A 23150-nucleotide genomic window follows, 5' to 3' on the forward strand; every position below is an offset into this window, starting at 1 on the left:
GAACTCCTTTGAAATAGGACATGAATGTGTATGATTATTAATTATTGGTCTTATTAGCTAAATTAGTGGGGTATTTTGTACACATCCTTGCCCTATATAAGGAAGGTTTGAATTGTCTTATTTTTGCATTTGGGTCTTTTGAAGGGATATAGATGTTGAATATGAATACGTTAACGTGAAAATATTCATCTGGTTGTGTTGACGTGTTTGAAAAGAACGCGTTCAGGTTCTGAGAGTGATTTATGGGTTTGAAAAAAAAAGGTGCTCTTACCAGCAAATGAAAATAATCGAAGCCGACAACACGAGCTTGTGCATCTCCATTTCAGCAAAGAAAGAATAGGTACCATAACACTAGTTAGAAATATTGAGGGTGTGAATAGGCTCTGTTTACTTCATCTTAAAAAAAAAAAATTCAGTAAAAATAATTTCAGTTCAGTAAATATAAGTTCAATTCAGTAAAAAAATAATTTAAATTCAGTGAAAAATAATTTCAGTTTAGCAAAAATTAGGTGAAGTGAACGGGCGGAACCTTATTCACCCGATTTTCACTTATCTTATCTTATCCGAATTTACATAAACTTATATTAGTTGTAATATGAACTTGGGTAACCCATATTGAAACTTATTTTCCTTAATTTTAACTTATTTGAAATTATTAGACCTAAAATAAGTGAAGTTAAGGTGAACAAAACATGCCCTAATGCGAAGCATGAAGTATATGAAAGTGTGAATAATATGATTTGAGCTCAACACTAAAAAGAAACTAGTTAAAAATCTTATCCTAATTGCGCTGTTATTATATGTTTATGATTGAGATTTTTTTGGGGGTAGCAACGGTTTGATCATGATATTTATTGTAATATTTTTTTTTTTGTTATTCTCATTATATACTTATGTCTTATAACTCAAATACTTCGTATTATAAATTTACAATTCGAAATTAAATGTAAGAACCCAAGGCATTGTCTAAGCCACGCATAAATGCTCTAATGTAATGTGTAGATAATTAATGTTTGTTATGATTCATCCAATATCCACGTCATCATAGATTCATTGGTGTAATGAAATTAATCAAATTATGTAGCTCCCCATGTTTGTTGATGAAAATATATTTATGTTTTTGGATTCATTAAGAAAGATCATCAAAGATTTTTATTGAATGCGTCCTACGATGAAGACAAATAAGCCGACTTGATTGGGGTACTCCTCTAGGATATTTGTAATAATAAAAAAATAATAAAAAAAAAAATTGAAAGTATATATCTTCATACTACGTATTACATTTACAGATCTCATAAGAAATATCAATAGGAAGATTATTGATTTGATTTATGTATATTATTTATTTATACAAAATTACAAAGTGTATAAATATATATATATTTTTTTTAATATTTTGAGCTTCGCTCGTGAGTGTTCGTGGTGTCATAGTAGCGGCCTCAAGGTTTCAATCTTCAACATCTCACTGCATGTACGTGGTTGTCTAAACTTTTAAGTGCATGTGGAAATATGTAATAAAATCTTGCTCAATCATATAAATAAATATGATTTATCTTATGGAGTATATTATATGGAGTATAAAACTAGTTAAGAATTAATCATGCTTTTAATGAAATATTGTATTTAAGTAACTCAATATATATATATATATATATATATATATATATATATATATATATATATATATATATATATATATATATATATATATATATATACTAGCTATATATATATATACTAGCTAGTATTGTATTCAAGTAATTCAACATAGTAATAACATACCAACCATGCATAACATGAATAATAGACTCATCCCACATTTTTTTTTATATAGACATAGTCAATTTGAATTAATGCATTTAATAGTTTTTAAGGTAGTATTACCTTAGTCTTGAATCTTTTTTATTTTTTTTATTTTAAATTTTCTTTAATTTTTTTGTCTCTACACAAGTATTGAACTTACTTTATCTTAATTTACCTTAGTTATTAATTAGCCCTTATCTTTATTCATACTAATTAAGTGTCATCTCATCTTACCTTATACTGTATTACCTTATCTTATCTTGTCTTATTATTATATCTTATTCCTCTTGCCTAATCTAATTAAAACTTATTATCCTTATGTTATTTTGTTACCATTATTCGAACTTATTAGTTGAGTGAAAATGAGGCGAGATAAATATTAAATAGAGCATAAGTATACGAAATTTGAACAAATTTTAATCTTTATCTTAACTTACATAACTTTATTGTAGTTGTGAATTGAGTTTGTGATATTTCTCATCAACTCAATTTAATTATATGAAAATTTCTCAGTTTTTTAGTTAATGCGTTTTAACTTTCAAAATTATCCACATATAATACAATTTTTATATGATAGAATATAATTATGGCGAATCATGTTTAAATCTTCTCAAGAAATATACTATCATTTTTTTTTCCCGATTCACCCTTAAGGGTAATTCGGATTTGGGGATCAGTCCTTGGTTATTAGCTTATTAATTAATTATTAAACTTATGCATTTTCAAATAAGATGAATTGAGTTTGTGATATTTCTCATCAACTCAATTAAATTATATGAAAATTTCTCATTTTTTTTAGTTAATGCGTTTTTAACTTTCAACATTATCCACATATAATACTATTATTATATGATAGAACATAATTATGGCGAATCATGTTTGAATCTTTTCAAGAAATATATCAATTTTTTTTTCCCGGGTCACCCTTTGGAGTAATTCGGATTTGGGGATCAGTCCTTGGTGATTAGCTTATTAATTAATTGTTAAACTTATGCTTTGTCAAATATGACGAATAAAGTATATATCAACTACAAAATAAGCGAAGAAGTAAGAATCTTATTACCTCCATCCGTTTCATATAATTGCAACACAGGAGTATTTTTTACATTTAAAAAAAGAGAATTATTTATGAGAGATAAAAAAATTCCTTTGTTGCAATTAGTACTTTATGAAACAATGGTAGATTGGTAGTACAAAGAATGAGTGAGATGATGATCCTTTTTATTTTTTTATTTTTTAAAATTTGGTTGTTGTCAAAAGACTCACAACTCACTAGTACGTCTAATAATGGCCCAATCTTCTCTGTTATCCACTTCAGGAAGCCAACACAGCCCAATATATAGATGACCAAATTGTGATCTTAATCAACTTTCTAGGCATCCAAATTTAATCCTAGCTACAATGCCTACAAACTCTAAGGACAACAGGAGTTTGGCCTAAAATTCCAATAAGCAAGTGATCCTGAAGAAGTCTTGGTTCCCCAACGGCAACAATCCAATATAACATCAAGCCATCAACTCATCCAAAACACTCGATCCGTCGTTATTAATAGATTGTGTACAAACTCCACGACAAATTTTGACCATGTATAAGTAAAAGTTTTAAAATTTTGAAATACTCCATATCATACTGAAACTAATCTAATAAAGATCGCGATCTCACATGATAACCAATTTTCTAATATATTGGTAAGCTCACTCTACTCGTAGTATCAAAGTTTGCAAAGATTGGCCATTAAAAAAATTTGTTGCTATAAAAAAAAATATTGGAAGTACTTCGTATTATATGGAGTACAAAACACTTCTTATGCTACTTTGTGTAGATTTTAGTTTATCTTGCTAGAACAAAATCTTAGAAAATGCATCACTTCATTTTTATTTATTTATTCTAATATTATCAACTTGAGGTCTTCCAATATTGGGATTTTAGTTCCAGCTAGGTCTTCCAATACCCCTCTTCATCTTTGGTGGCAATATAATTCTTTCATTCTGACTTTCTGGCCATTGTTCTGTATCAGGAACAGGGTTAATACCAACTCTGTAAGTTTGCCTATATGTCTTGACAGAAAACCATGAACTGACATATGCATGAGGATCTAATTTGGTATCAACTAGTGCTCTGATTGCATGCCTACAAGGTATTCCTGATAGTTGCCAAGCCCCACAAGAACATACTTTCTGATTCAGACTTAAAGGGAATTGAGACCTTCCCTCATGTATCTCATACTCCCCAGGCTTAGACTTGAATGCCTTACATGTTGAGCTTGCTTTGCCAATCTTCTTTACCATTTTTGCAATTTTAGGGCAAATGTCATCCTCCTTCCAACTGATGCCATTTTCATATCTAGTTGCAAGTCTCACCATGCAAACTCTTCTTATTCCTACAAAAAAAAAAAAAAAAAAAAGTGTACATTTTTAGAGGATTAAAAAAAGGGGAAATTGAACATCATAAGAGTGAACATGTTCAAAGTAGCACAAACCTTCAAGTAGTGTAAGAACAGGTCTGCACCTGTCAATTCCTAGTGTGGAGTTGAAACTTTCCACAAAATTTGAGGTGTTTGAATCATTACAGACATTGGGATCAAACTTGTGCTTGGTCCACCTGGATTGCTCACCCAGATCAGCAAACCATTTCATCACCTCATCCCCTCCTTCTTTTTTAAGCCTTTCCATGGCTTTCCTAAAGGTGAAAAATGATGTGGCATTGCAAGCCCTCCAGAACAAGATGTACATAAGTGGTCAAGGAAAAGCTTTTTTGTAATTTATGCTCAAATGCCTACAACAATACCTCCTGTCTGCTTCAGGCCATATCTGAGTCAAAGCTAAGTCAAAACCCTAAATCAATCAAACAATGTTAGAACATATAAGATAATTAAAACGTTACATAAATAATAACAAGGCAAGTTAACATCTTACCTTTTGCCTGTCACTAATGATGGTCCAATGCTTCCTTGAGGACTCTTTCACAATGTTCAACAAATGCCAGAAGAAAAATGACCAGCTATCCTTATCTTCTTGGCCCACTATGGCATATGCAATGGGAAATATTTCATTATTTCCATCCAATCCAACTGCTGTAAGCAATATACCACCATAGTTTCCTTTTAGATGTGTACCATCCACACCAATTAAAGGTCTGCATCCCCTCAGAAACCCTTTCCACTGCCCAGTGAAAGAGATGAATAAGCTGCTAAAGAGAAGGTGTTTGTCAATGTACTCTGTCTGCCTCCAAGCAACAAAAGCTTTAGACTCTGGGTTAGTGTGTTTGACAACTTCAACATACATTGGTAACTTTGAGTATGACTTATCATGCCCTCCAAACAATACACTGATCACATAATTCTTCAACCTGTATAAAGTTGCCTGCTTCAAGTAAACTCCAAACCTCTGAAACAACAACTCATTAAGTGATTTACCAGGAATGCTTGGGTTAGCTCTAATGTCCTCCATAACCTTATTAGCAGCCCACTTAACATTACATATGGGATTATAAGTCTCCAACCCCCTACACATATGCTCACTTGGCCATATCTTTTTAATAGCCCATGTCCTACCATCAGGTAATCTGCTAGCATGCAATCTCCAACCACATGCTTCAGAGTTACATATCACAGTATACCTCCTGTTATCTGCAGCCTCAACATTGATGGCAAACCCCTCCTGAACAGCAAAGTCCTTTACAGTGTCTTTCAAGTGAACCTTCACTACAAAAAAATGTCCATACAGAAACGGAATTCTAGCGACGGAATTTTATCCGTTTCTAAATTAGAGACGGAATCAAAAAATCCGTCTCTAAATTAATTTAGAGACGGAATTTAAAAATCCGTTTCTAAATTAGAGACGGAATTAAAAATTCCTTCGCTAAATTAGCAACGGAATTGAAAATCCATCTCTAAATTAGAAACGGATTTTTTTTCCGTTACTAAATTAGCAACGGATTTTTTTTTTTCCGTTGCTGAATCTAGCAACGGATTTATTTTCCGTTGCTAAATTTAGAGACGTATTATTTTTCCGTTGCTAAGTTAGCAACGGATTTTTTTTTCCGTTGCTAAGTTAGAGACGGATTTTTTTTCCGTTGCTAATATGAGCGACAGATTTTTGATTCCGTCTCTAGATAATTTTTAAAACTAATTATGTAAAATATTACATTAGAGATGAATTATGTAAGTTAAATTCATCTCTAAACTAGAAACGGATTTTCAATCCGTCTCTAAACTAGAAACAGATGTTTAAATCCGTCACTAAATTAGAAACGGATTTTAAATTCCGTTACTAAACTAGAGACGGATTTTAAATTCCGTTTCTAATATTTCTTTCATTTATTATCAATTATGTGCGTAAAAGTAAACAAATAATATTTGGTATAGTTGGTAAGAGTTTCACTATTTGACATTGAGGTCACGGGTTCGACTCCTACTAACAGCAATCTTGCGATTGGAGATCCAAGGAGCGTTACATGGAAAGCGGAGTCGCGTTGACCCGAGTGAGGTCGAATCAAATAGCAGCTCTTTTTTAGATTCAAAATGTTTTTTTTCCGTTGTTGAATCTAGCAACGGATTTATTTTTCCGTTGCTAAGTCTAGCGACGGATTTTTTTTTTCCGTTGCTAAATCCAGCGACGGATTTTTTTTTCCGTTGCTAAGTCCAGCGAAGGATTTTTTTCCCGTCTCTAAATTCATTTAGCGACAAGGTTTTTATCAACGGAGTGATTCCGTCGATATATCCGTAGCTAGCTATGTCCAGCGACGGATTTTTAGTAATTAGTAACGGATTTCACCTGTTGCTAAAAGGCCAAATTTTTGTAGTGCTTGTCAGTAAAAATCATCCAAGGTCTTAACTCTATCCTTCCAAATCTCCTTTCTTCATACATCTCTCCATTTTTGTACAAAGTGTTAAAGTAAGCATCATCATTGTCATCATCTATGAACCTATACCATTTTCCAAGTTTCCAGTTATCTTTCACTTTAGGAACTGTCTTAAGCCCCTCTAGTTCATCTGCAGGTACTAGACCAGTTGGTATAACCTCATCACCATCAGACACATCATCATTCCTAGTTGCAATAAAGTCTGCATCAATATTGTCATATGAACCATCTCCTTCAGAATCAAATGAAACCTTCCTCCTCACCCTTGAACTTGCTCCTTTAGACTTAACATTTTCAGAGACCGTAACCTGCTGCTCAACTTCAACCACTGGAATAACAGGTAACTTTCTAACACCTTTCCTAATAGCCGTGGTTCTAGGGATTCTTCTATTAAAGACAGAGGACTCTAATGGCTTATTAACTTCTGAAGTTGCCTCACATGTGTTTACATCAGTGTGTCCAAGGGGGGAAAATCTAGGACTCCTCCTAAGAGGCAAGGTTTTGAATGCAGTGTTTGGTGAGATAGGTGATGGAGGTAATTTCTCTCCTTCCCTAAGTGGTTGTGTCTGTTTGTTTAGATTGGATTTGGAAGTGGTACCCTTGTTAGACTGACCCTTTTTTCCTTTTGCTATCTTCTCCATACTCTTCTCAAATTCTTTCCTGCCTTGAGTATACTCCTTTTCTGTTTGCTTGCTGCTCCTCTCATTATACTCTTCTATGTAATCAATCCAAGTCTCATCAATGCCTAGATAAGGTTCATCATCAGCTAAAGGGATATAAGTAATACTATTCCTCCTAGGTGTGATTTTATAAACTGCTGATTTTGGTGGTTGATTTGGGTCATCATGTATTGTAGGTGGTGGTGGAAGTGGAGGTTCATTTGCAATTGGTGGTGGTGGTGGTGGTGTACTCATTCTGCAAAATAAGAAAAATACATCTAAAATCTTACAACATGCACCAATATTCAAACAAAAAAAAAAACCACATCATAATACACCTAATAACCCTATAAATAAAGGGTGTGGACCGAAAAAGTGCGAGTTAAGCATACTATTAGGACCTAAAGTTTCACAATTTTTATGGTTTGGGACCTCTTTTTTAATTTTACATGGTTTGGGACCTCTATCTAAACTTCCGTCCAAGTTAGGTTAAAATAACCCACATGAGTTAAAAATAATGGTTCCCATGAATTAAAACCTCAAATGGCCAAAAATAATACTTTGTATGTGCAATTTTTTCGTGGGATTTGAACATCTGTTAAACTTGGCCTTGTTTGGTAAATGGCTGTTGGCGGTTGGCTGTTGGCTGGTTCACTTGGCTTGTTTGACCAGTTGGAATGTTTGGCTGTTTATAATGGCTTTTGAAATTGTCTGTTTAAGCTGGCTGTTTATAAAAGTGTTTGGTAAATTAATTGTTGGTTGTTGGATGTTTATTAGATAATTTGTGGGCCAATAAGCCAAAAGCCAACAAAAAAGCTACTCAAAGCAGCTTTTTCATTTTGGCTTAAAAGCCAGCTTTTTCGCTGACTAAAAAGCCAATTACCAAACACATTTTTTGGCTGTTTGACCACCTAAAAAAGCCAAAAGCCAAAAGCTAACCAAAAAGCCATTAAAAAGCCAATTACCAAACATGGCCTATCTCTTCTAAAGTTTTTCAATATTCATCTTTCATCTACTGTTAAAAATATTGATCTCTTACTAGCAATAAGCAATTCTACAAGTATACTACTTCTCCTTGTGTTTTTATTTCAAAAAGCATATGAATTGATTTCCTTTTTAGTGGGTTTTGACTTAAAGGGATTAATTTAAGGGTTTTGATATTGAATTACAGAAAACGAAATTAGGGGGGTAAGATACAAGTTATTTTTGCTTGGTAAATCTCAATGTTAATATTTGTAATCTACAAATTTTTGATAATGTAATACGGTTCAATGGTAAGGCCTTGATATATTTACGTAATTGAATTAATCTAAATAAATTGATAGACAGATGAAAAATAATGTATATAGAGTACAATTAATATGATGGCCTGCATCCCAATATGATTCTATACAGGCTCCATTGGTTAAGAAAATTAATCACCGACCGACCGTTAAAAGAAAACTGTCATTGGGAGAGGTTGATGGAAACATGAGATTGAGCAAGAAAGGGAGTATTTTTCGGTGTAGTAATTGTAGACAAGAAGGTCATAACAAACAAAAGTGTAATAAACCTCATGTTGCTAACAAAGAAGGTCCATCAGCACATCCCTTTAATGATCCATTTCAATCTTTACAACAAATGAAGCAGAAACTAAAAAAGAAGCAAGAGCAAAATAAGACGGCACGAGATCTTCCAACTCAAGAGTCACAAGATGAGGTATCAAGGCATAATAAGAGACATGGTCTTTATAACTATCCAGATGGATTTCAAAGACAAGCTCTAGTAAGTAATTATTTTAGTTTTCTTTTATGAGCCATGTTATTATATTATATTATATTATATTAATCATTACATGAATACCCTGATGTTCATTTCTCAATATTATTAACAGTCTAAATACACAATTGATATGCAAGCAAGCACACCATCAAGCATGACAACTCAATATCATCATGCAAAATAAAGAATCAAGATTAAGAAAGGGTGAAGATGTTTCACAAGTCAGGTACCTAAACAATTATTTCCTTGTTTTTTATTACATGCAATTTGGTATTAGTTATATATTCTTTGAGTTACTTTATGTGCAGCACAATGGGGGAATGAAATCATCTTGGAATCTTGTTATATATTACATATGTTTGCATTGCTTGGTGTAAATATATATTGTTGGGGTATAATAATTGTACTTATAATAATGATACAGAGTACTTGTGAACCTCATTCACAGATTTTAATTATTAAATTAATTTAATTTTTGTAGGGATTTTGAGCTGTTGAAGATGAGTTTTTGGTGTTGACAACAAGTTGATGGGTTTAAGCAGGAAAAATCGGTAGTATATTATTGCCTAGTATTGTGGATTTGTGGCAGTATTGTTTTTGTTTAATGTAAAAACCTTTTTTTTTTAAGGATGTTGAACTAATTCTCCTTTTATGAATAGTTAATTATATCTTGAGTTTACCTTTGGTTAAAGTAACAAAAGTTTGGATAGAGGTCCCAAACTATACAAAATTAAAAAAGAGGTCCCAAACAATAAAAATTGTGAAACTTTAGGTCCCAATAGTATGCTTAACTCGAAAAAGTGCAAAACCCATTTAACATCTTCTTCCCCAGAAAATCTCCATCTTTTTCAACAAATCTACAATGTCAGGAGAAGAAGAAGAGAATGCAACAGAGCTTAAATTGGGCGAAGATTTCGTCAAAGCAAAGTGTTTGATGAATGGAGAAGTAGCCATGATTCTAGAACACAGATTAGAACAATTACAACAAGTTTCAAATGATCCCTTAAATTAGATGCTACAAGTTTTCGAGAAATCTCTGCAATATGTTAAGCGATTCAGTCGATACAAAAACCCAGACACCTAACACATCCAATACCTCCATCAGTCAAGCATTTTATTCAATCCAACAAAAACTCAACCCATGTCAAATTAAGGAACCCAAAATTCAAAGATATTGCATAATTATACCATGTAATTAAACCAAAGTGCATAATTCACGCTCATAACTACACTAGACATTGAAAATATGCAAATAATAACTTAATCACTTAAACATAATTCACATATTCAAGAAATTCACAAAATTTCGCAACAATATACAACAATAATTCAATAAATATGCTAAAAACAGATCATAATATAGATTTTTTGAGATAAAATATCAAGAATGGTAGTGATAAATACCTTCTAATTAAAGTCGATTTCCCTTATTTGCACTCGCAATATTGGAATTTTCTCTGGATGAAAACCCTAGCTTTCGTGTTCTACAATTCAAGCGCAAGATATATATGAATGAAACAGAGTACGTGATAAATGAATGCAGAAGAAGGAAGTCTAATCATCATAATGGAAGGGGGGTTTAATTATGGCAGAAGGAGGAAAAAAGGGCTTTTAAAAAAGGCTATTGTAGTCTTTGTCATTTTTTATTAACCTTAACTTATAACATTAGAACGTTATTAACTTTTTTTTAACATATTAATCACGGTAGTTAAGAAGCCCAAACCATGGATGTACCGTTGATAATTAAAAACATAGTAATGGTACCATTGATAAAAGTCGGAACTTGAGGTGTATCAATGATAATTTCCCAAACTTTTTAATATTATTTTTTACTAATTTTGACAGTGGAGCTGTGGAGCATTATGGTATTGCAACATAATAAGAACCGTGTTTAGTCCCACCTTTCTCAAGACTAATAGAACTCATTGTCTTGATATCTATTTTAAATGTGAAATCATTAGAACTATAAACTCTGCCACAGAATCTTGTTAGGGTCTGACATACTTTTAATCACTAGATTACCATTGTCCTCCAGAATTAAGTTAAGTTCATTTAAATACAAGTCATTAGCTAACAATTGGGGCACAAAATAGCTAAATAAAAAATTAGTAAAAATCCTATGTTGCATGGCAAGCTTATTTGAGAATTAGCTTACCATTAGAGATGCTCTAATAGCTAGACATTGGAGCTCAAAATAGATATAAATCTATAATGATAATTAGCTTAAAAGCTTATGTGGCATGCAAGCTAATTGTCAAATTAGTTTGTCATTGAAGTTGCTCTTGAGTATACTTATTTCGTTAAAAGGGCTTAACCAGTTATTTACGACTAACCTTTTAACTCTAACTAGCTTTTGGGTTCGTTCTACACATGGGCTATGTATAAGTTATTATTTAGGCAAAATAACGAAAATAACTTTTATAATCTTATACGGAGTAACATTTTAACATGCATGGTAGTTATATAAAATCAAATAACTGATGATCAAATTTTTGTTATAAACTTACATTTTGCATTAAATATGAAATTAAAATCTATTCTAAAAGAAAATATTTAGTATTTTGAAAGTATGCATGGTCTTATGTCATGCAAGCAATGTCATCATAGAGTATGAGTTATCTACATATTCTTTTTTCTTGCCATTCAACTTTTCCTTATTTTTATTTGAAATTTAATTTATCTCCTTTCAGTCACCATCTTCAAGTAGCACAAATTTGGGACAACATTTTTAGAGATATTTTTATGTCAATTTAGTAGGGGAATTTAGATGATGTATAAAAATGCTTAATTAAAAATTTGTATGAGGAAACATTGGTAGATGATAACTATTGGTCAATGAATTAAATAACATATTTAATATTCAATTAAATTGAATTTGAAAGATGGAGGGAGAAGAGGAAAAGATTAAGAAATTCAAAATGCTAAATTAAAGAGGAGGTTAAAAATTATTAGAACTATTGATACATAAATGGGAGAAGATGAAAAAGTTCTACAATAACTAATGACATAAAAAGAAGGCAAAAAAAAGGAGAAGGATTATAAAGAAACGTAAAAGAAAATGTACACATGAAAAAACATTATAACGAGGTAGGAAAAATGAAGGACATGTGGCAAATGGGGTTTGTGTTTTAAAATTTTAAGTATAGATATAGATAAAGTATGGATTTTTTTGTGAAAAACTACCTTTTTTAAAAAAAAATTGTTGTAAATGACTACTTCTTTAAACAAAATGTTGTAAGGGACTACCACTTGCCGGAATCTGGCCGTTGACTCACTTTTCCGGCGTTGACCACCAACGTGCCGGTCACATGACCTTTAATTTTTTTTTCTTTTTCTTTTTTCTATGCATGCACCACCAGCATTGCCGACTTGTCGTCATCTTCTCCACCGTCCCACCACCGCACCACCTCAACCCACCACAAAACTCCCTTATAACCACTGTTACGTATCCCAAACCCAACTCAACCTCACTTGAAACCGCCTCCATCCCGTCGAATCCAACACAAACCCTCAATCGCTCCACAATTTCGTGACCCTCAAACAACAACATCAATAACTTTCTCAATTGAGGAAAGGAAGGGAATGGTTATGGTTTTCAATTCGAGGGGGTTTTGTTGAAGTTCGATCTTTGAATTGAATTGCGTACCCAACTTCTTCCCCAAGTCGGACCCCCGTTTCTTGGGCGACGCAACGTGCGATGGAGATGGTGGCGTCACGGCGAGGTTGTGTGACGCAAATGGTGCCGAATTTGACAAAATCTTGTTGGAAGAGGACACTACTAGAAATAGGCTAAATTCCGACGGAAAAATTCCGTCGGAAACACCCTGAAATCCGTCGGAAGCGGTTGTCGGAAAAGCATTTGTAGGAAAAATGAACTTTTCCGACGAAAATTCCGTCGGAAACACTATTCCGACGGAATTTTCCGCCGGAAAATTCTGTTCAGGTACAGCAACAATCCGTCGGAAAATTCCGACGGATTCAATTCCGTCGAAAATTTCCGATGGAATTTCCGTCGGAAATTGCTTTCTGAATTTAAAAAAAATACGCCGCGCCACCACCGGCACGGCGTATCACTACCTCCAACCACCAAAAAACGCAACATCAGACACAGCCACAACCACCAACCCCTAACCCGTATCAGCAGTCCAGGACCACCCCACCACCCACAACCACCAGATCTACCACCAAACCCGAAAAAATTAACAAAAACAAACAAAAAAAATTAAAATGAAAACATAAAACCCGGAAAATTCTTTGAAAACAGAACAAAAAAAAAAGAAAAAAAAAAAACAAAAAATGAAAACAGACCTACCGCCACCACCCACCTAAGACCACCGTCGAAACCCACCTAAAACCACCGCCGAAACCCGGAAAAAATTAACAAAAAAAAGAAGAAAAAAAAATTAAAATCCCAACACCCTAAACCCGAACTTCAACAGCCACCATAACCACGTATTTTAGATCTAGTAAACTTGAAACCGAAAAAAAAAACCCCGAACAAAATAAGTTGAAATTCAGACCAAAAAACTTACCACAACGATTCAAAAACTTGAAATTGGTCTGAAAATTGGTTATATAAGGCCAAATTCGACCATGAAAACGCTAGATCTAGCATTTCCATGGTCGAACTTGACCTTAAAACCATAAACGCCAGGAATGTGGTCGGGAATATGGTCGGAAAAGCTTCGTGGGCTAGCTTTGGTAATGAACAACAAATTAAAGGAGATCAAGAGAGGAGAAAAAAAGAGTAGATCGAGAAGGAGTATCCAAGTATGTAGCAAAGGAGATCGAGAGTAGCTTTGTTGTTAGGTACTGCGCCGCTGTTTGAGGTTGATGATGGAGGTGGTTGTTGCAGTGGAGGTGTTGTGTGAGGTTGATGTTGGAGGTGGTTGTTGCAGTCGCGGTGGTGGGAAGAAAGAGGGGAAAGCGCGGAGAGAAGAAAGAGCGGCGGTGGTAAGAAACAGGGAAAAGAAGAAGAGAGAAGGAAGAGGAAAGGTAAGAAGATCTGGAAGAGAAGAGAGAGAAAGGGGAAGGTGAGAGAAAGAGAAAGGGGAAGGTGAGAGGCGGAAAGAGAAAAAGGGGTAGGAGGAGCTGCTTTAGGGTTTCTTCATTAAATGTGTTTTTTGTTTTTTTTTTTAAAAGTATTTTCCGACGGGAGAAATTTTCGGTACCGACGGAAAAATCCGTCGGAAAGGGCATATATTCCGACGGATTATGATTCCGTCGGAAATTTACGACGGATTTGCGACGGAAATTTTTAATTCGTCGGAAATATCCGACGGAATATAAATCCGTCGGAAATTTCGGCTTTTCCGACGGAATTACCTGTCCGTCGGAACTAATCCGTCGGAATTCGACCCGATTCTTGTAGTGGGATTTGGGAAAGTTGGGTACTTTTGCCGAACTAGTTTATCCGATTATGGCAATGACGAGTTTGTTCTTGACTGTTTCAACGATTTTGTCTTCGAATTGAAGAATTGAGAGCTTGTCCATTGGATTGGAGTTGCAGTAATGGCGGAAACGGTGGTTGCGCCGCCGTTAGATGGAGTATTTGGGCGGGACTGAGGTGGAGGTGACGACGAGGGGGTAGGACTGTAGGAGTGGTCGAAAACTAGAAAAGGGAGGAGGAGGAGAGGGTAGGGGTGGTTGAAAACGGGGAAAAGGGCCGCCACATGGTCTAGTCAACACCGAAAAAGTAAGTCAACGACCAGATTCCGGCAAGTGGTAGTCCCTTACAATATTTTTTAAAAAAGAGGTAGTAATTTACAACAACTTTTTTTAAAAGGTAGTTTTTCACAAAAAGTTGTATATAAAAGGTAGTTTTTCACAAAAAATCCATAAAGTATAGTTAGAGACTTAATTTTTTTAGTTGATACCTTTTTATCATCACGTTTGTCAACGCATGTTTTTAACCATTAATATCTCTTGAAACAAGATCCAACATGACCACATATATATATTTTATCGTATCTATAAACCACAAAAGTGAAATAAAGCGTGTTGTGTAAATAGTGTAAAAGTCAAATGGTATTAACTAAAAAAACGAAGGAAGTATATATTACTTTCGACTTTTTTTTTTAATGTGCAACTTTGAAATTTTTTATATCTCACAAATAATACTCCAAAGTTGAAAAAGAAAAAAAAAAAAAAATAGTATAGATAGACTAATTAATTTACAAACTTACCCCCAGTTAAATCTCTCCTTTCCTCCCAAATCATAATTGATGATCAGCCTTTCATGTTCTGTGACAGAGAATGAAACCTTGATCTCCAATTTAATTTCAAGTTTGCAGAAATTAATCGAAAGGTGTTCTCCTGATTTTATCACGAATTTACACAAATTGGCTCTGTTATTATTTTGTGAGTTCACGATCAATCATTTGCGGGAGGTAATTGCAACTGGAAAATAGGGTTTATAATCGGGGATTTTACGAGATTTAGGCATTTGCTCTTGACAATTAGTTTCTGGGTATATCGAGGTAAAAGTTGAAACCTTTTTACTCTTTGTATTGAATTATGCAAATGTAATTAAGTACATTAGGTTAATTTGGTGCTCTGTTTTTCGACTGAATTTTGGTTTTGTGTTGTTGTGTAATCTTGAAATTTGATTATGCTTGTGAGGGTTTGTAAGAGGGATTTAATTGGGAGTAAGTTAGTGAATTAACTAATTAGAGTTAAAAGGTTAGCCTTAAATCACTGGTTAATCCCCTTTTAATGAAATAAGTACACTTAATAGACTTAGTTAAATCTTTATGTCCACTAGAAACTATGACAAAAAAAATGTTTTCACCAAAAAGAAAATCCAAATGTTTGAGGCCACCATTTAGAATTTCCCAAAAAATAGTGGAATACTTTTTTTTGCTACTTTGCGTAGATTTTGATTAGTTTATCTTCCTAGATCATGCATGGCCTATTACAATTTTATGAAAGAATAGTGAAATTATCATTTAAATGACTAACATACAAAATTTGTTCGATTTGGTAAGTTGGTTATCATTCAGTAATGCATGAAAGATAAGCTGTAGAATCCATTGGAATTTCTGCAACATAGTGTAAAAATCTTGGAATTGGAGGATTAACCACTTCCATGACTCCTTCAAAAATTCGTATGACATTCACCATGGACAATCTATCCTCCTCGTTTTCTTGTATACACCAGCCTGCAACTCTACAAGCTCTGATTAATTCTTCTAAGTCGACGTTTCCCTCTAGTTCACTGTCTAGCAAGCTTATAACATCTTCAGCATTAACCAATTTCTGCATGACTTGAAGTGGGAAGTAATCATTTTCCCCATTGATTCTCATAGACCAGTTTCTTCTGCCTGATATAATCTCAAAAAGCATCATTCCGTAGCTGTACACATCAGCCTTTGATGTAATGGGTGCACCTGAAATCCACTCGGGTGCAAGATAACCTCTTGTTCCTCTCATAGTTGTCAGTACTCGACTGAAGTCTCTGCATAGAAGCTTTGCAAGGCCAAAATCAGCAATCTTGGGATTATATTCGTCGTCTAGCAGTATATTCTCTGGCTTTATGTCACAGTGTATGATACATTCTCTGCACTCACTATGTAAATAGGCCAATCCTCTAGCAATACCTAGTCCAATTTGATATCTTGTTTTCCATTGTAAATTTCCGGGGTTTTTACAAAATATATGCTTATCAAGTGATCCATTAGGCATATACTCATAGATTAAAAACCTTTTTGAGCTCTCAACACAAAAACCCCAAAGGCGCACAAGATTGGAATGATGAATTGTTCCTAAGGTGCTTACCTCTGCTCGGAATTGCTTCTCTCCTTGACATTGAACCTTGAGGTCCTTAACAGCTATGTTCGCCGATGAATGTGGCAAAGTTCCTTTGTAGACAGTCCCAAACCCTCCTTCACCCAACTTACATGAAAAGTTCTTTGTTGTACTCCGGATAGCACTGTATTTCATGAGAATTAAAGAACCCTCCTCTGCCTGTAACGCTTGTACAGAGTTTCTTCTTCTGCTTTTCCAAATGAAAACCATTGTTGTGACTATTAGACTTAATCCACCTAGAGCTGCTCCTATGATTGATGAATTACTTATCGGCTTAGCCTTTCTCGCCTTAGTTGTAGCAAGTCCGGCCTTGATCCAATTAGTTGTAGCAAGTCTGACATATACATCTGTTCCTGGAGAATAATATAGGCCTAGCGGGCTATACCACATGTGGCACGCGTTAATGTGATCATCATATCGTCCATATGCTTCACAGTTGCAATCTCGCATACAAGGTCTACTGCAACCGTCTTGGCCTCCTATTGGAAGACCATTCTTCGAAGGAAGTGTCGAATTCTGAATCATTAGAAAGCCTTCTTTTGTGCCATCATAACATTGGAAAGGACTAGTGTTTACACAATCAGCTGTAGAAAAGCATGTGCAATTTTGCGAGTTGTTCTGTTGGCGGTTGTAGACTGCAAATTGATCACAGTATTTGTCAGCCAACTTCCATTTGGATGGCATCCAGACTTGGGAATCTTCAAACCACACAAATTCACTTAAAAATCCAGTGAATCCGTCTAGGACAAATCGTGTTAAAATGGAGGAGTTTGTTGGCGAATACATGAGATACGTTTCATTTTCATTTGATACACGAGAGATGGTAGTGTGATCAAGTAGAAGCATATCGGCTTTCCCATACCAATTTAACTCCATAAAACAAGAGAAAGATTTTCCTTTAAGCCGACAAGAACCGTGTTTAGTCCCACCTTTCTCAAGACTAATAGAACTCATTGTGTTGAGATCTATTTTAAATGAGAAATCATTAGAACTATAGACTTGTCGAGTGTTAGTAAGCTTATCGAACCCGACCTTGGCACCAGGTAGCCATGTATCAGTAGGGTGATCAAAACTCTGCCACAGAATTTGGTTAGGTTCTAACATACTCTTGATCACCAGATTACCATTGTCCTCGAGAACTAACTTAGTAGAGTTAAGCTCCGAGGATGATCTGCTTGACCAAATTACAATGGATTGTCCCTCGCCGTTGGTGAGTGTTAAGTTACCATTTAAAGATAGTGTAGGTGAGGATGATTTGATAGACAGGGGATTTCTGATATTTCCTGTCCAAACAATATCTTGTGCAGGAAGGTTATTGTATCGGATTACAATGTAGCAGTCTATGTACTGGCTGCTCTCGTAAATATAGCAGCCGTACAATGATCCTGGTGTATAGAAGGCAAGTTCAAAGACTCCATTTGTAGACGTTATAATGGTATTGGTATCATTGGAGTTAGATTGACCCGAGTAAATGGTATTGGTTCCAAAAGAAAGAAAGAAAAAGAGATGCAAAGTATAAACATGCAACAAAAGCTTGGTAATGATGATTTTACCCATCTTTTGTTGTGGTTTATGTTTTTAATATTTTTTTTTTAGAAACAAGGATGGATTTAAGCACTGGCAAAGAGTAGAGAGCTAAGGATAGATGTGAGTGAAGAAACTTGTTGGAAACTTGTACATTGACTAGTAAGTCAATAACAATCCATCTTTGCCAAAAAAGTCTTAGTCCTACCTTATGATTAATACTTCGTCATACCCTTAAGATTTCACCAATTTCTTTATTGATTCGTGTTTTCAAGTTTCATCATTTCTATAGAGTGTACTCCGTAGCTAAAAGAAGAATACTTTTCAAATCGGACCATATTATTGTCTGATTTCTGCGTCAACATTAGTTAAGTTGATTAGTTGAACATACTTTTGTCTTTGTATCAAGTCTCACTCTAATATCCTTTTCAATTCAGCAACCTTGTAACTTCTCCGCTTTTTTTTTTAGGCCAATCTATATAATTTCAGTCTTTGCTAAATGTCATTGACTGCATTTAATAAAAAGGAGAAAAAAAACTCATGGTAGGGGAGATGCATTTGTTTGAATATTCGCATTATGTATTTATGATATTTAGATACATTCATTATGGACAATATATGTTGCTGTAGAAAATAAATGGAAGAAGTATATTTTGTCGGAGTCATAATCTATGTATTATTGATATAGTTGCATTAGTCATATGTTAATTTGTGTAGCTTAACATAATCCTGATCTTCAGATTAAGAGGGTAGATTATTGATACACTTTAACAATCACTAAAAAAAAACTAGTACTAGTACAGCTTTATGATAGCGTCTTTTGTATGGCAGATAAGTAACTCTAACTGCAACTTTCACTCAACAAAAGAAATGCAGATGTCTGCATTTGATAAAGAAATACAACTTCGAGTCTTGTACGTATCCATTAGATTAGGAGTACGTTCAGACAAACATAGGAAAGAAACTTTGGCCTTAATTTTGCCAATTATACCAAGTAACATGGATATATATGGCCTATTACAGTTTTACAATGAATATGAAATTTTCATTCACTGTCATTTTGATGACGAGTTGGTTAGTTATCACTCAACAATACATGTATGGTAAGCTGTAGAATCCTCCGGGATTTCTGTAACATGTTGCAGAAATCTTGGAATTGGAGGGGTAGCCACTTCCACGACTCCTTCCAAAATTCGTACAACATTTATCATGGACAGTCTATCTTCCTCATTTTCTTGGATACACCAACCTGCAGCTATACAAGCCCTGATTAATTCTTCTGCATTGATAGTTTCTTTTAGTTTACTGTCTATCAAGCTTATAACATCTTCATAACTCATCAATTTCTGCATGACTTGGATAGGAAAGTAATCGTTTTCCCCATTGGTTCTTACAGACCAGTTTCTCCTGCCGGATATAATCTCAAAAAGCATCATTCCGTAGCTGTATACATCAGCCTTTGATGTAATGGGTGCACCTGAAATCCACTCGGGTGCAAGATAGCCTCTTGTTCCTCTCATCGTTGTCAGTACTCGACTGAAGTCTCTGCATAACAGTTTTGCAAGGCCAAAATCAGCAATCTTTGGATTATATTCGTCATCTAGCAGTATATTCTCCGGCTTTATGTCACAGTGTATGATACATTCCCTGCACCCGCTATGTAGATAGGCCAACCCTCTTGCAATCCCTAGTCCAATTTTGTATCTTGTTGTCCAATCCAAATTTCCGCGGCTATCACAAAATATATGCCTGTCAAGTGACCCATTAGGCATATACTCATAGACTAGAAATCTCTTTGAGGCTTCAATGCAAAAACCCAAAAGACGCACAAGATTGGAATGATGAATTGTTCCTAGGGTGCTTATTTCTGCTCTGAATTGTTTCTCTCCTTGGCCTTGGATCTTGAGATGCTTCACTGCTATACCACGCGATAAATTTGGCAAGGTTCCTTTGTAGACAAAACCAAACCCTCCTTCACCCAACTTACATGAAAAATTCTTTGTTGCACGGCGTAGAGCACTGTGTTTCATGAGAATTAATGAGCCCTCCACTGCCTGAATGGCTTTTCTGCCTCTGCTTTTCCAAATTACAACCAGCACAGTAATAATTAGACTTAATCCACCAATTGCTGCTCCTATAACTAAATATATGCTTCTTGGCTTAACCATTCTGTTGTTAGATTTAGCAAGTTTGAGGTATAGATTTGATGATCCTGAAGTATAAGCAAGACCTAGCAAGCTATACCAATTCTGACAATTTAAGTTACCGCCACCAGCATAGGCTTCACAGTCGCAATTTTGCATACAATCTAAGTTGCACATATCTTTACTACTACTGAAATATCCATCATCCGAAGGTAATGTCACATTGTGCAGCAGTAGAAAGCCATCTTTTTCGCCATCATGACATTGGAAAGGACTTGTGTTAACACATCTTGTTCTAGTAAAGCATGTACAGTGTGGCAAATGATTCTTTTTATTGTTGTAGACTGCAAATTGATCACAAAATGTGTCAGCCAACCTCCATTTGGATGGCATCCAGACATGGTAATCTTCTAACCACATATATTGAGTTAATAACCCAGTGCTTTCGTCCATCGTAATTCGTGTTAAGATGGAGGTGTCTGTCACTGAATATGTAAAATATGTCTCGTTCACATTTGACACGAGGGAGATGGAGGTGTGATCAAACAGAAGCATGTCTGCTTGGCCATTATACCAGCCTAATTCCAACATACAAGAGAGAGACATTCCTTTAAGCCTGCAAGAGCCATTCTTAAGACTAATAGAGTTCAATGTATTATTATCCATTTGAAAAGAGAAGTTACCGGATTTGTAGCCTTGCTGTTTGTTAGTAAGCTTATTGAACCCGACCTTGGCACCAGGTAACCACGTATCGGTAGGATGATCAAAACTCTGCCAGAGGATGATGTTGGGATCTGAAATAAACTTAAGCACCAGATTACCATTGTCCTCGAGGACTAATTTTGTGGAATTGTACTCTGAGGATGAACTGCTTGACCAATTCACCATGAAATAGCTCTCGCTAAAGCTGCTCTCGCCATAGTTGAATGTTAAGTTACCTTGAAGAGACAGATTAAGTTGGGGCAGTTCGCTTTCAATGTAATATTCCTCTTCCGCTGTCCACACATTAGCGTAATCAGGAAGTTTGTTATACCTTATACTAAAATAGTCAAATGCAAAAACGCCATTGCTTGAGGTTATCGTTTCGTTGATATATTCGCCGGGATAAATGGTGTCTTTTCCTAAAGCAAAAACAATGAACAAGTGCAAAATGTATAGTTGCAACAAATTCTTTCTATTGATGATTGTGCCCATCTTTTTTGGAAAAGGGGAGGGTGGATTAACACTTCAGAAAATAGAGCAGGCAGGGATGTGAGTGATAAACCTTAAGCACCGTCAAGTTATAATAAGGGGGTGTTTGGTAAGTGAGAATTGACGTGGGATTGAGAGTTTTAATCACAATATAAAAAAATAAGCCTTGTTTGGTTTGTGGGAATAGGAATAAAAAGGGGTTTGAAAATGGAATTATTTATGGGTGAACTCCCACCATTTTATTACTCCGTACCTAGGGAGGGTAGGTAATAAATGAATGAAAATGAGAATAGGGGGAAAATGATATTTTTGCCATTAATGAAAAGAATGAAATAAAACATGGTATTGATATATTTTCATGTATTCCCATCAATTAATTATCAATCTCATTCCCACCTTTTAATCCTCAAACTCACATTCCCACAATCCAAACGTCCCGTAATTGAAGAGGAGACTCTGTCATTTCATAAGTCAATTTTATTTTTAATCTACTAGTATATTGGTTAGCATTGGCGGAGCTAGGCCTAGGCTAGGTCCCACACCTTAAAAAATCAAGACTTTAAATTAGTCAAATATAATACAAAGCTCATATATGTGCTCTAGTTTCCGGCAGCCTAGTCGTTGGAACACTGCAATTTTTTCCAAAGATCATGAGTTCAATTCTTCCTACGTAGAATTTTCAAGGCATTTAATTTTGTACTGGATTGACAATCCGAGTGGTGATGAAAAGTTAGTAAAGAAAACTAGAAAAGAGAATTCATTATTCCACAAAAAAATTGACATGTAGGGAAGAATGGATGTTGTATTGCACAATTACTCCCTCTTACTACTCGACCTAGTCTTGCTTGGTTCCGTACCCTCCAATATTAATATGTTACTTTTAAAAATTAAAATAAAATATGAAGCTCCACTTAATCACGGGAAGAAACAAAATTTGTTTATAACATGACATATTGGTAAGTAAATTAACGACTTTATCCAATCATCATCACTGATGTGGGGCCCACTTTTATGGAAAAAGTTATTGATTTTACCAAAATGCTACTTTGTATGTGATAAACAATTTTTTTGTATCTTAAACATGAACTTGTATTTACCCGAAATAAAGTCCTAACTTGCTTGCACCCAAGCTATAGCTCACACAAATGCACCCGAGCTATTGCTCACTTGCTTGATAGCTAATTAGCTATAGGTCAGCCTTGCCGCAACTTTGTGTGCAACCAAGTTATCGCTCGCTCGCCTACGAGCTATAGCTTGGCCTTGTTCTCGTGTGTCGTCACCAAGAGAACGATAGCTCCCTAGGTAGCTCGGTAATAACTTCTTTCGATTTGCATTACAATTGTCGTAACTCCAATAATATTGTGCGCAACAGGCCAGGTTTAGAATGTTAATCAAAGCA

The 23150-nt window shown here is 34.9% G+C and overlaps 1 long non-coding RNA gene and 2 pseudogenes across 1 annotated transcript; 1 reads left to right on the forward strand and 2 right to left on the reverse strand.

Moving 5' to 3' along the window:
- Positions 1-8981: 8981 nt before the first annotated feature.
- LOC145627362 (uncharacterized) lies at positions 8982-9625 on the forward strand. The gene is made up of 3 exons (XR_014111384.1): positions 8982-9089; positions 9199-9312; positions 9568-9625. It is a non-coding gene; the product is annotated as an uncharacterized LOC145627362 (long non-coding RNA).
- A 6291-nt stretch (positions 9626-15916) lies between these two features.
- Positions 15917-18489, reverse strand: LOC145627363 (G-type lectin S-receptor-like serine/threonine-protein kinase At2g19130 pseudogene; annotated as a pseudogene).
- A 765-nt stretch (positions 18490-19254) lies between these two features.
- Positions 19255-21449, reverse strand: LOC145627364 (G-type lectin S-receptor-like serine/threonine-protein kinase At2g19130 pseudogene; annotated as a pseudogene).
- Positions 21450-23150: the final 1701 nt, after the last annotated feature.

This window comes from Chenopodium album, chromosome 4 (assembly GCF_948465745.1).
Source record: "Chenopodium album chromosome 4, dcCheAlbu1.1, whole genome shotgun sequence".
Taxonomy (NCBI): Eukaryota; Viridiplantae; Streptophyta; class Magnoliopsida; order Caryophyllales; family Amaranthaceae; genus Chenopodium; species Chenopodium album.